General features: G+C 43.4%; 1 pseudogene across 1 annotated transcript; it reads left to right on the top strand.

Annotated features, from left to right (window-relative positions):
* Positions 1-559: 559 nt before the first annotated feature.
* LOC143292720 (toll-like receptor 4) lies at positions 560-12266 on the top strand (annotated as a pseudogene). The gene is made up of 2 exons (XR_013056679.1): positions 560-686; positions 7283-12266. The product of XR_013056679.1 is annotated as a toll-like receptor 4 (transcript).
* The last annotated feature ends 1957 nt before the right edge of the window (positions 12267-14223 follow it).

Below are 14223 nucleotides of genomic sequence, written 5' to 3'. Positions count from 1 at the left end.
GAGTAGAAAGGGAGAGAGAGAGGGGGGAGAGGGAAAGAGAGGGAGAGAGAGAGAGAGGAGAGAGAAGGAGGAGAGAGAAAGGGAGAGAGAGGAGAGAGAGTGGGATGGAGAGAGAGGGAGAGAGAGAGACAGAGAGAGCTAGGACAGGGAGAGAGACAGAGGGAGGACGGAGAGAGAGAGGGGGAGGGAGAGAGAGAGATGGAGAGAGAGTAGAGAGAGAGAGAGAGAGAGAGGGGGAGAGAGAGTGAGAGAGAGGAGAGAGAGAGAGGAGAGAGAGAGGAAGGAGAGAGAGAGAGAGCAAGTGGCGAGGGCGAGAATTACACGCGGAAAGAAAAGGGCCCGAGGTGCCGGGAAGTGAACTTTATCATTGTGACAAAGGGGTGCGAGGGATGTGTGTGTGTGTGTGTGTGTGTGTGTGTTATCAAGTTGTCTGAAGATCCGTGTCAAGAATACAAATCATAATGAATTATCGTTATCAGCAGGCCCCACTTCCCACTCACTGTGTTTTTCCTCACCCGACAATAATTAGTATTGGTTCAGGCCAGATGATTTACTCCACCGTTTGTGTGGGCGCACACTTCGGACAGCGCAGTGATTGCACGAGAGTCACAAACAAAGCCATCATCGGTTGCAGAAGAACTACTGATGTGACATGACCCATGTCAACGACACAAAAATATGCCAAGGTGAGTTTCTCTCCTTGTAGGCTCAGTAGCGGACACACACACACACACACACACACACACACACATCCACACACGAACACTCACACACACACACACACGGAGAGTGAGTGAGTAAGAGAGAGAGAGAGAGAGAGAGAGAGGAATTCACTTTGATAGTGAAAGAAATGAACTTGCAGGCAGAAAAAGGTGGCTCTGCACTATAGCGACGCGCCCTCCACGATATTACACAGAACAATTCGAAAGGCGAAAAATGATACAATACAATACAATACATGCTCTTTCGGGAGTGGTTCGTCCTCTATTGGTCCCCACCAGCACACAGCTCTCACCTATGGGTCCTAGAAGCTGCTAGCATGCGGCAGCGCCCAATCCCCGGGCAACGGCTTTGACAGGCTGACTAAACTACGTGAGGGTAGCCGACGGGTCTCAAACAATACAATACAACTGAGAAGGAAGGTGGCAGACGCTTATCTACCAACATGGTGGTGTGTGTCCATCGAGATCGATGATGACCATCGTTGTCATCCAGCTGGGGGATGGGTGGAGGGTGGTGGTGGGGGGTGGGTGGGGTGGGGGGGTGGGGGATGTTCATGAATCTATATGTGAATGGGCAGATGGCTGAATAGTCCAATCTGCGCACGAAATGTTCGCTGACAGTTGGGGCAGACAAAGACAGGTCATTGTCAGGGAGCTTGTTTGCCCGTGACTTTCTGGCCTGCCTCTTCTGAACAGCTGCAGCAGTCCTGTTGGCCTCACACAACTTGGCGCCTTTGTGCACAGCAGCACGCCATTTGTCACGGTCCACTGCAGATTCCTCCCAGGAGTCAGCTGACACCAAATTAAGCATAAAAATAGGAAAAATTCAGTTCTTTCCAGTCATCTTGTTTAAAACATTATTGCACCTCTGGGATGGGCACAAAAAAAAAGAAGAAAAAAAGAAGTCAAATCATTTGCAAGCTGCATTTACTGTTATATTTATATTTTTTGTATTATCTAAACTTGGCACTTTGATCTGATATTCGACACAACAACAAGAGCAGTCATTGTTATCATTTTTTGTTCAAACAGGAAACTTCTTTTGCTAAGCATGGAAGTTTTATTTATTTTGCAAACGTTTTGGTGCAGAGGGTAAAAAAGAGAAATTACTCTGTAATTAATGCTAGGGGACTTAATTTGCTTTAAACTGATCTTTCTCATCTTAAACATTACATTTTGAAATTATACTCAATACATAAAAAGCTTGTGTGTTTTACTCTCAGTGTAAAGGGCTTTCACTATGTTCATTCGCCCAAGTGGTCTTTTTCGGAAAATACTAAAAGCAATACGACGAGTGGACTTTACAGATCTGTTGGCTGATCCCTGAAGGTCATGGGCAAAATCAATTGCGTACACATATTTATACACATTCAAAGCGCGTGCTCATATTCTTCGCGAACGCGAACGACGCCGTTTTGTTTCAAGTTGTCAGTTGACCTGCCCGTTCAATCCTACATTCAATGGACAATACATGATAACAGGTCAAGAAAAACAGGGAAGTTTAAAGGTCGCCCCACACATGGCACAAGAGGGAGTGGGAGGGGTGAAGGGGTGGTGACACAAACGAGACAACAAAGAGACATCAGCTGTGTATATGTGATGTCCCACATGACAGTACAGCCCTGCACACACTCTCAGACCAAAAACAGAAATAAACAGCTAAAAAAAACCGTAGACATGGGTGCTGGATGTTACACTTGTAGTGTATAACCCAGCTTGTCACGAATCTTCTGAAACAGAAATGCACATGTAATTCTGAATCACTTGGAAGCATGGGAAACACATGTGCAAGTGGGATCGTACTTCGCACGTTCAGTTCTGATGCAAGCAGACTAATCCCAAAGGCTGCAGCACATCTGACGTCAAATGACTAAATTTAAAACTTAAAACAATGTTGACGTTTTCTTATTCCTGCGATAAGTAGATGTGATTGTAACGGACGTAATAACGCCGTTTAAATCATGTTTTTGGTGTGTTTTATTTGAGAATTTTCGGATTTCGGAACACATCTCAACGAAATGAACACACACACACACACACACACACACACTAATGCGAGGTCAAGGGAACAATGAAGTTTAAAGGTCGGCCCACAGGTCACAAGAAGGGGAAGAGGGGGAGGGTGAAGTGGTGGTGAAACAAACGAGACAACAAAGAAACATCGTCCGTGTATATGTGATGGCCCACACGACAGTCTTGTCTTGCACACACTGTCACCCCCCCCCCCCCCCCACACACACACACACACACACACCCCGCCCCCCGCACCGCCCCCCCTGCCCCCTCCCCCCCCCCCAAAAAAAAAGAAAAAAAAGACAACAAAAAAATAAAAACAAAAAAACAACAACCCAAAACAAGAACAAAAAGACAAAACAAAATTAAACAAAGATGAAGATAAAATGACAACTATTCATGCTGGGTGATACTATATATTATTATAACCCAGCTATTCATGGCTCTTCTGAAACTGATATGGACATGTAATGCTCACGTGATCGCTACGAAGGGCTGCGAAAATTGTCGCGCAAAAGTACACACACACACACACACACACACACACACGTAAAATGTAAAATTTGCGTCCGAGCGCCGAAAATGGATGTGTGTGTGTGTGTGTGTGTGTGTGTGTGTATTAGTAAAAGGGGAATATACAAAAGGATTGATTAGAAACAATGTGCGTTTATGAGTGGGCGCGGAGGGAGGGGATGTGAATCAGCTAATCATTCAACAAGATAGCGGAGGGAGTCGGACATGGACAGACTGCGATCACATGACAGCCTGGTTTGAGCAAGGAAGCGAGGACAATAATTCATCAAGTTGGACTTCTGTTCTCCGACAAGAACAAACACTAGACATTACACACACACACACACACACACACACACACACACACACACATATATATATATATATATATATATATATATATACATGTCAGGCAACATGCTGACGAGGACACAAAGTCAGTCAGAGATACACACACACACACACACACACACGTTATACACACGTGCACACAAGCACGCACACATGGATCACACGCACATGCTCTCTTATCTACACGGACCTGACGTATATGATCACACCTAATTCTCCCCCATCCTTCCTCCACCCTTGCCGGCTTCAGCTCCTTTTCCCATCTCCAAACACACATTTTTTTGTGAAGATATTTTTTTGAGGAATGAACCCCCCCCCCCCCCAAACCACATCTTTTTGTGAAGATAATGTTTTGATGAATGAAACTCGTCTTTTTGGGAATGTGTTGGCAGTGGGGGGATGGGGAGGGGAGTGTGTGTGTGAGGGGGAGGGGGGTAAGGGGGTGGGGGTAAGGGGGGGGGGAGGCTGGGGGCGGCAAGAGGAGAAGGGGCGTGGGGTGGTCAGCACAGTGGATGGTGGAACGGAAGTGGAAACTGGAATATTTTCCCCTGCACGCCTTAGTGGATTATGAATGCTCCTTCCAGCACAGAGGTAAAAATTGTCCTGGATATGGGTACAGAAGATTAAATGAACTGTTGTTCTTTTCTCTCCTTTGCCTTGGAAGGCTTTCTGGAGCAACTGATGGCAGCACAACACGCCATGTTCTCTCTTTCACTTTCTCACTCACTGAAGTTGTGGGTGTACTATGGCTGCCGTGTCTGCCACACCGTCGCTTCAAGCTGTCACGCGGTGAGCTACAGGATGATTCAGTCCATTCTGTTAATAACTGGGTGTACAGCTCCTCGTGAATCCAGCCAACCAAAAATAGTGCCGACCGTAACCTCCGGAAACTGTATATAAATGACGGAAGAGCATCAGTGGAGCCACAGTGAATCCGCCTCTTCAACAAGCCTTCATTGTCCATTGTTTTTACTTACAATTGTGTGACTTGTGTTCGCGCAGCGTGAGATTTTATTTGGCCAGAAGTTGACGGATAGGTTTGGGATCCAGGGATTTCCACTGGAAACTGCACCACTTCATCCATTGCAGTCAGTGCGGTGGTGGTTGTGAAGCGGTAGGTAAGTCAGTTCCTTAAAGAGGGATGTGAATATTGACGTTAGGTCAGAGTAAGATTTAAATTCTGTGAGGAAAGGTTGTTGTTTTTTTCTTGAAGATTTCAAATTTACGTGTCTTTTTTAAAAATTTTTTTTAGAGTGTGTGTGTGTGTGTGTGTGTGTGTGTGTGTGTGTGTGTGTGTGCGTTTGTGTGTCACTGTATGTGTTTGTTTGTCTATGTCTATGTGTCTGTGTGACTGTGTGTTTAACGTCTCTTCACTGTCAAGTGATATTAGACTGGATACACAAACACACACTAGCTTTTAAGCACTGCTCTGAACCATGTTATAAGCATTTTTTCGTGAAGAAAGAGGAAATATCCCGCTAATTTTCATACAAAAATATACATGTTCTGTGCATTTTGACTTTGCGGCTGACATTCACACCAGCTGCACGAACGGGAAGAAGAAAGGGGCATAACATGTGAACTGCTTGTGTTCCTATGCTCGACTTTGACTCAGCGTCAGACACCTCAGACGAGAGCCCCGACTGACAACTGACGATTCTATCATGTGACTCGATGGCTGATCTGTAAGTGGATATATGTTGGTCTTCGTCTTTTTACGAATGGACCGGAAAGTGAAAAAGAAGAAGGAAACATGAAAAAAGGAAGGGAATTACAGATTCGAATAAGTTAATCAAAGAATTTTAGTCAATAAACAATATTCTTCAGAGAATCGGTTTGTGTGAGTGATTAATGGACTTTTTGTAAGAACAAAACTGTTCTTTTCATCATGCGTAATTTTTAAAGGAGTTAGAACTTTGTTTTCAAATTCAGTTTCGGTTTCAAGCAGATGTCGGAGCATGCAGACAGATTTATTATACGGTCCACCAGGCCAGCTGTAATCTTTTTGATGAAATAAAAGTAAAAGTAACAGGACCCAATAAAAATGTAAATACGTGGAAAGATACCTAAAACGTGAATGATTAAAATGAATACAAAAACGAAAATGGGCGAAATGAATCTCCGTAGCAACATCGTCGTCATTCTCATCTGCATCTATCGACATAGCAATTCAAAAGAAAATGCCTCAAATATGTGACTTTTGAATATACTCATTCATTGATATTGACTAAATCATGCAAGAAACCAAAAAGTCTGTTTGGTGGGGTTTTTTTTTTGTTTGTTTTTTTTGGTTGTTTAAATCTATTTGTTGTCTACCCAAATCTTCACAGATACAGATTAAAGTAACACTACTTCATTATATTCCCATTTAAAGCAGCAAAGGACAGTTTCAGTTTCAGTTTCAGTAGCTCAAGGAGGCGTCACTGCGTTCGCTACACCACATCTGCCAAGCAGATGCCTGACCAGCAGCGTAACTCAACGCGCTTAGTCAGGCCTTGAAAAAAGAAAAAGAAAAAAAGGTGAATAAATAATAGATAAACTTACACAAATAAATAAATAAATAATAATTATAATGTAAAAAAAGAAAAAAAAAAAGAAAGTGAAGGACATCCACCAAGGAGTGACCCATCACCAAAACATTGCCACTTGCAGACAAGGCTGTTATATGTACGATATTCATCATCATTTTTATCATCAACCCTGTGAATATCGGACAAGCACTTCCTCATTTGGTTTACACCATAAGTGGTGTACTGCATGATGGACTTGCACAGGCTGTCATATACTGAGTGACATGATCAAACTATGCTGGCTTTCGGTACGAGAAGAGGTTCTTGGGGGCCCGACATGCTCTTGACCTTGCTCCGCAAATCGTCGTTTTTATTATGCTTGTTAGAGATGCAGAGCGAATTGTTTGGGTGTTTGGTTTTGAAAGCCTGGATTCAGTCTGCCAGTAGTGTTCAGGTCTCGCTTCCGTATGGTGGTATGGAGACCATCAGAGTCTGGAGAGCATGTACTTATTGGGCAAGCTGATGTTGCGTTTCCATCCTGATTTGTCTGACCATCGCTGTTGTGGCTTCTGAGGGCTTGGATGTGGATTTATGCTTCCATGTACTGTATCTGACAAAGTCGCTCCGAAGTATTTGAAACTGGATACTTCTTTCAGTCACTCACCAAACATGATGGTGTTGGCATTGATGCTGCTTGAGCTATTCATAATGACCTTGACAACTCCTTATGGACTTCCATGTCGTATGCTTTGACTCTTGCAACAAATCTGTTATAGAGATCTTGGAGCTCGTTGATCCTGCCCCCATCTATAGTTGGGTCAATATCGATTGCAAACGGAGGCTGATAGCACTTATTAACTGCATTCCCAGCAGCACGTTTCACTATTCATCACGTCAATATTACAGGAATCCAGGAAGTCCATGGATCAGCTCATTTCCGTTCACATCTACCAAGTCACAATAAGAAATAAAATATGAACCCCCAAAACATAAAAGCAAGCTAAAGTTTTGTTCGTCTTGTTTCTTGTACTTGAGTACTAGATATGTCGGTGAACTTTATTCTACATATAAGAAAGAACACACACACACACACACACACACACACACACACACACAACTTATTGTGTATACTTGAGAAACTACTCTCACATTTGACTGGTGTGTTTTTGACAGTGCAGCAGATATGGAGCTGTTACTGTTGACGATGTTGGTGATGACAACGTGGCAAAAAGCTGATTGTGTGCTGACGTCATCGCTTCATCCTCCTTCGGAGGCTTCTCCCTGTGGCCCCTGTGTGTGCTCTGATTCAGGACTGAAAATAGACTGCTCCAGCCGGTCCCTGACCAAAGTTCCAGACACCAGATTTCTTTCAACTACTGCCACCACCTTCCTCCTCTTTAACAATTCCATCTCCCACCTCCAACCCTCGGCTTTCAAACCATTTTCATCCCTCCAGAATTTGGACCTTTCCCGAAACCTCCTCGTTGTCATCGTGGCTGATATGTTTGAAGGACTTAGTGAGCTGCTCAGCTTGAATTTGTCTCGCAACCAGTTGACTTTTCAGTCCACTTCTACTCCAGAGAAGCCATTTACCTACCTCACTTCTCTAAGGCATTTGAACTTGAGTCACAATATGCTGAAGGATGTGAGCAAGGACCGTGGCCTGTCTCCTCACAGCCTACAATGGCTGGATCTCAGTCATAACCTTATTGTGAGCACCACTGAGTCCTACATGATAAATAATCTGTTCAACCTCACGTTTCTGGATCTGTCTAACAACCACCTCCAGAGCCTTAAAGGATTGTTCCTTGGCATGGACAACCTTCAGAAACTGGATCTGAGACGTAACCAGATACCCCTGAATGACATGACTTATCCAGCTGAAGTGTTTGATTCATGTCAGTCTACCCTGTGGTATCTGGCACTAGAAGGAAACTGTCAAGTGTTGTCAACCAATCACAGCATGAAGTACCCTGACCAGGCGCTGTCCAAGCTGACCAACTTAAAGTCACTCAGTATGGATGGTCTGCCTTATGTTGACTTTGGTCCTGCATGGTCTCACTCACTAACCTCAGTCTGTCAGGACGGGATGGAGGTTACTGTTTCATGGACACACTCAGCAATGATAGTTTCCTCTCCATGCCAGCTTCACTGCGTCAGCTGAACCTGTCAGCCTGTGGCATTGTCCGCATTGAAATGGATGCTTTCAGACCCTTAAGAGAGATGGAAGTTCTGGATCTTTCTTTCAACGTGGACCTGGGTTTTGAAACCCTGGGTGATGCTTTCTATAGTCTGCAAGGGTCGGCATTAAGTGTGCTGCACATCAACTCCATCATTCGTCCCTACTCCATGTGTGTGATGGTCACCCCATATAACACCCGTTACTTCAAGAATACCAGTCTGCAGGAAATACACTCAAGGAACAACCGCCTAGAAACATTCTGTGAAGGAGCCTTGAATAACATGCCTCACACCCTTCGTTTCATTAGTGTAGATGAAAATAATCTGGGTTTTGGCAGATACTTGAAAGACTTGGGCAGTTTGAAGAATCTTACAGCAATACATAATGACGGCTTCAAATGGGCCCATCACCCGCCGACAGAATACCCGGACGATAACCTAGAGCAGTGCCAGGCTCTGTCATCACACTTCTCAACCAGTCATGACCAATGTCAGCGATCATGGCATCTTGATGACTTGGTGGAAGCTATGTGGACATCAGAACAGGATGCTTCTGCCCATGTAGGTACATCTTCACATAAAGAAAAACTTGTCTTTACTCTGCCACCTTATCTAGACACGTACGTATCTCGCTGGAACAAGTTATATTACAAGATCCTTGACATTGAGTTCAATCCAAACAATTCCTTGAGGATTCTGAACCTGGCAAACAACCTGCTGTCCACGTGGGTAGGTCCCATCACAGGCCTCAATAAGCTGGTCACTCTGGATTTAGCTAACAACTTTGCTCATAATGTGTCACACACTTTCTTCGACACACTGTCATCCCTGAAATCATTGAATGCTAGCAGGAACTACCTTCGAAGGTTTATTGAGAAGGACGTTGATGGAAGATGGTTTCAGCCATTGAATCAGCTGGAAGAGTTGTATCTGTCCAAGAACTATATCAACGACATTCCCAAGAACTTTTTTGTGGGGCTAGTAAGTTTGCAAACCTTGGTCTTGTCACATAATGAAATTTTCACATTTGATGCCAACATCACTATGATGCAAAACATCACTCTTCTGGACCTGTCCTTCAACAACATTCACTTTCTCCCTCAGTTCATCATGGACCACTTGGATCACGTGGCAAAGACATCTCAGCATAATATTACTGTGGACATGACCTTCAACCCCATTGCCTGCACGTGTGAGCACATCGACTTTCTGACCTGGATTCAAAATTCCCAAGTGCACTTCCCTAGGGGTCCCAGTTATAACTGTCGCATGTCTGATGGCAACATTCAACGCTTGACTGACATTTTCCACATCATCAAGCAGCTGGAAGTAACATGCCATGACAAATCAGGCATCCTGGTGGGAGCAGTCTCCTGCTTTATTTGCATGATGGTGGTTCTGGCAGCTGCCCTTGTTTACCGCTATCGCTGGAAGTTACGCTACCTTTACCATGCTTCCCGCCTCTTCTATCATCGAGTGGACAGCCATGACAATGATGACTTCATCTACGACGCCTTTGTGTCCTACTCTTCTGAAAACAGCGACTTTGTGCACAGGCAGTTGTTGGAGGAACTGGAGACCCGAGGCAACCTGCGGCTGAACATCCACAACCGTGACTTCACCCCAGGCCGTCCCATCCCCAGCAACATCGTGGACGCCGTGCAGAAGAGCCGGCACACGCTGGTGGTGCTGACCCGGGAACTGCTGCAGTCTGACTGGTGTCACTACGAGATGCAGATGGCCACCATGGAGGCTTCTCACACCGGGCGGGACGTGCTCATCTTCCTGCTCTATGAGGACGTGCCCAGCCATGAGCTGCCCCGTGACGTCTTCTACAATCTGCAGGCCTCCACCTATATCGCCTTCCCGGTCAACGCTGACCCCTCACTGCTGAGAGACTTCTGGGCCCGTCTGGTGCAGGCCATTCGACAGTGATCTGGTGAACTTATGGATCTGGTGAAAATGCTGACACAGTGAATTGTGCGATCTGATGAAGACAGTGATCCGGTGAATTGAGAGATATGGTGAAGACAATGACCTAGTTAACTGAGGATAGTGGTGAAAACAGATACTTGAACTGAGGGATCTGGTGAACACAGTGATCTGGTGAATTGAGGGATATTGTGAAGACAGTGACCTGGTGAATAAGATCTGGTGAAGACAGTGACCTGGTGTACTGAGGCATCTGGTGAAGACAGTGATCTGGGGAATTGAAGGATCTGGTGAAGACAGTGATCTGTTAGATTGAGGGATCTGGCAAAGACAATGACTTGGTGAACTGAGGGATTTAATAGTGACAGTGACATGATGAGCCGAAGTATCTGAATTGAGGGATGTGGAGAAGTCAATGACCTGGTGATTTAAGGGATCTGGTGAAGACAGATGTGATGAATGGGATCTGGTGAAGACACTGACCTGGTGAACTGTGGGAACTGGTGATGAAATGATCCGTTGAACTGGTGAAGACAGTGACTTCGTGCATTGCGTAGACAGTTTTACCATATCCGTGTGTTGACAGCTGTGTCATGTCTGTGTGTTGACAGCTTTGTGGTGTCTGTGAGTTGACAGCTTTGTCATAGTTGTGTTGACAGCTTCATGATATTTGTGTGTTGACAGCTTTATGATGTCTGTGTTGACAGCTTTGTGATGTTTGTGTGTTGACAGCTTTGTCAAAGTTGTGTGTTGACAGTTTTGTGATGTTTGTGTGTTGACAGCTTTATGATGTTTGTGTGGAGGAGGAATTTTGTTTAATGTCCCGTCACACATATCGGTGATTGAAGACATTTTGTTAAAGTATTTATGAATACATCTGAGTATTATTGGTTAGAAGGGGTGGGAGATTTGGATGAATGGAGGGTTGGAGGAAACTGGGCAAATGAGGGTAAAAATGTGGGTGAAATTTGGAAGAAAAAAAAACAACAACAAAAAACTCTAAATACAGTTACAGGAAATTACTTAAAGGACTTCGTAAAAGAGAAGTCTTAAACTACAAGAGAAACAACTGAATGCAATGAATGCAAAAAGTCAAAAACATCAACGTTCTCAGTCACTTGTGAAGACACACTTTCGTGTACAAAAGGCTTCATGAAGCTACAGTGAAAAATTATATGCTCAATTGTCAGGTTACTAAAGCACATGCACTTGACATTAGAAAAATACTTGGTCCGTAATGAATTTGATAATAGTCTGAGAGCTAAACTCAGAATTGGTCTGCGAATCGGACCAAAGTCTGAGAGAGTCAACTGACGAGGTTTTAGACTTGAATTCAAGCACTAATAGTCTCTTTCTATTATATTGCTTATTTCCTTGTATGACAATGGGCAATATACTTTTATACTATCTATATGATTTTTTGCTCCCCTTTTTGCTGCCCTGTCTGCTTGGTCGTTATAACGGAATCCAGTGTGGGATGGTATCCAACAAAAAAACATTTATACCCTTCACAAATGGGGAGTGCAATAAATACCTAATTTCAAAAAATAAATCTTCTCTTTGATTATTCTCAAAAAGCAAACTTTTTAAGACAGATTGAGAATCAACACAAAATAGGATATTACTTACTATGATTGGTATATCAACAAGATGATTTAAAGCCATAAGGATGGCCACCAATTCAGCTGTAAAAATTGAATGTCCCTTACCTAAATAATATGATTTTTCTGTTTTTAGGTCAGGAATGACAAAAGCAGATCCTGCACTGCTATCATCCAGGACCGAGCAATCAGTATAAACTTTTAAATGATAATCAAAATTTTCTTCTAATTCAATTCTGACAGATGCTGCTATTATATGTGGAGATTCTCCTTTTGTTGTGTCAGAAACACACATGTTGACGTTTGCTTTTGTTAACTCCCAGGGAGGGACAGGTGGCACCAGAACATGAGGTGCCATATCATGCAAATCAATGTCTGAAGAATTTAAAATATCTGACACATATGTGCGAATGGTTTGTAGATTTGAATTATTTTGTGCATTTTTTTGAAAATCAATATCAGACCTAATATTTAATTCCTCCAAATCATCCACTGCCGTACATCTCACAATGTATTTAGCAGAACTTAATTTTCTGATTTCATCTAGTGGTAGAATACCCGCAAGCTTATAGGCTTCTGAGGTCTTAGTATGCACAGGCACCCCTAAAGCCAGTTTCACAGCTTTACTGTCAATTATTCGCAGCTTCTTTAGAAACGTTGGCGGAGCAGAAAAGAAAATTTCTTGACCGTAGGTCAATCTTGATCTTACGAGAGATGTCGCTAAATGTAAAAGAATTTTGGAGTCTTGTCCCCAAGGAGAGTGACTTACAATTTTTCAGAAATTGAAACTTTTAACTGCTTTAGTCACCATTGAATCAATGTGTTTCTTCCAGTTTAGTTTTGAAGTAAATAGGATCCCAAGAAATTTTATTTCCGACTTGAAAAATATTTCATGTCCTCCTAAAAAGAATCGTGGTAGTTTGCTGGGATTATAACCATTATTAAAGAGGATCGAATATGTTTTTTCTACAGAAAACTCAAAACCATTAGATTGCATATAGCTACTCAATCTATCGAGTTCACCCTGAAAATGTTTCTGTACATAATTGATGTAATGTAGGCTTGTCCTTTTCCTCAAGGATGTCTGAATCCATATAGCAATATCATCAGCACATTGAGCCAGCTTGGTAGATGATGAAAAACATGTATGTAAATCATGTATGTAAATCATAAAGCATAATGTATGTAAATCATAAAGCATAATGCATGATGTTTGTGTGTTGACAGCTTTGTCATGTTCATGTTGTTGACGGCTATGTGTGTTGACAGCTTTGTCATGTTCATGCTGTTGACGGCTATGTGTGTTGACAACTTTGTCATGTTCATGTTGTTGACGGCTATGTGTGTTGACAGCTTTGTCATGTTCATGTTGTTGACGGCTATGTGTGTTGACGGCTTTGTCATGTTCATGTTGTTGACGGCTATGCGTGTTGATGGCTTCGTCATGTTCATGTTGTTGACGGCTATGCGTGTTGATGGCTTCGTCATGTTCATGTTGTTGACGGCTATGCGTGTTGATGGCTTTGTCATGTTCATGTTGTTGACGGCTATGCGTGTTGATGGCTTCGTCATGTTCATGTTGTTGACGGCTATGCGTGTTGATGGCTTCGTCATGTTCATGTTGTTGACGGCTATGCGTGTTGATGGCTTCGTCATGTTTGTTTACCGCTTTGTCTGTGTGTTTCATGCCTTTTTCTCTTGATGCGCAGCGGGTTTTTAAAACCAAGTTTTTTAATTTTTAGTTTGAGGTTTCTCTCCTGATTTTATTATTGTATAAGTCTTCCACTTTGTTGATGAAAATTCTACTCTATGTGTGTGTGTGTGTGTGTGTGTGTGTGTGTGTGTGTGTGTGTGTGTGAAACTGCACGCAGGAGAAAAAACAAAAACAAATGGGTGGCGCTGTAGTGTAGCGACGCGCTCTCCCTGGGGAGAGCAGCCCGAATTTCACACAGAGAAATCTGTTGTGATAAAAAGAAATACAAATACAAAATACTCTCTCTTTGTGTGCGTCTCTGTCTCTTTCTCTCTCGTTCTCTCTGTGTCTCTGTCTCTCTTTCTCTGTCTGTCTGTCTGTCTCTCTCTACCTCAAATAGAGTATTTGGAAGACACTGCACACCCTATGTGTTGTGTTCATGTTTAACTGCATGCATGTACACGTTTCTCCCCTCTGTATGTGACATTATTGTTGATGGTGGTTGTCTTTTGCACAAAGATAATTGAGAGAGAGAGAGAGAGAGAGAGAGAGGGGGGGGGGCGGGGGGGGGGGAAGGGAAGAGAGAAGGGGGGAGAGATAGAGACAGAGAGAGAGAGAGAGAGGGGGGTTGGTGGTGGTTGTCTTTTGCACAAAGATAACTGAGGGAGAGAGAGAGAGAGAGAGAGAGAGAGAGAGAGAGAGAGAGA

This window comes from Babylonia areolata, chromosome 18 (assembly GCF_041734735.1).
Source record: "Babylonia areolata isolate BAREFJ2019XMU chromosome 18, ASM4173473v1, whole genome shotgun sequence".
NCBI classification, from domain to species: Eukaryota; Metazoa; Mollusca; class Gastropoda; order Neogastropoda; family Buccinidae; genus Babylonia; species Babylonia areolata.
The sequence above is the reverse complement of the archived record's forward strand: the minus strand, read 5'-3'. Positions and strand labels throughout refer to the sequence as shown.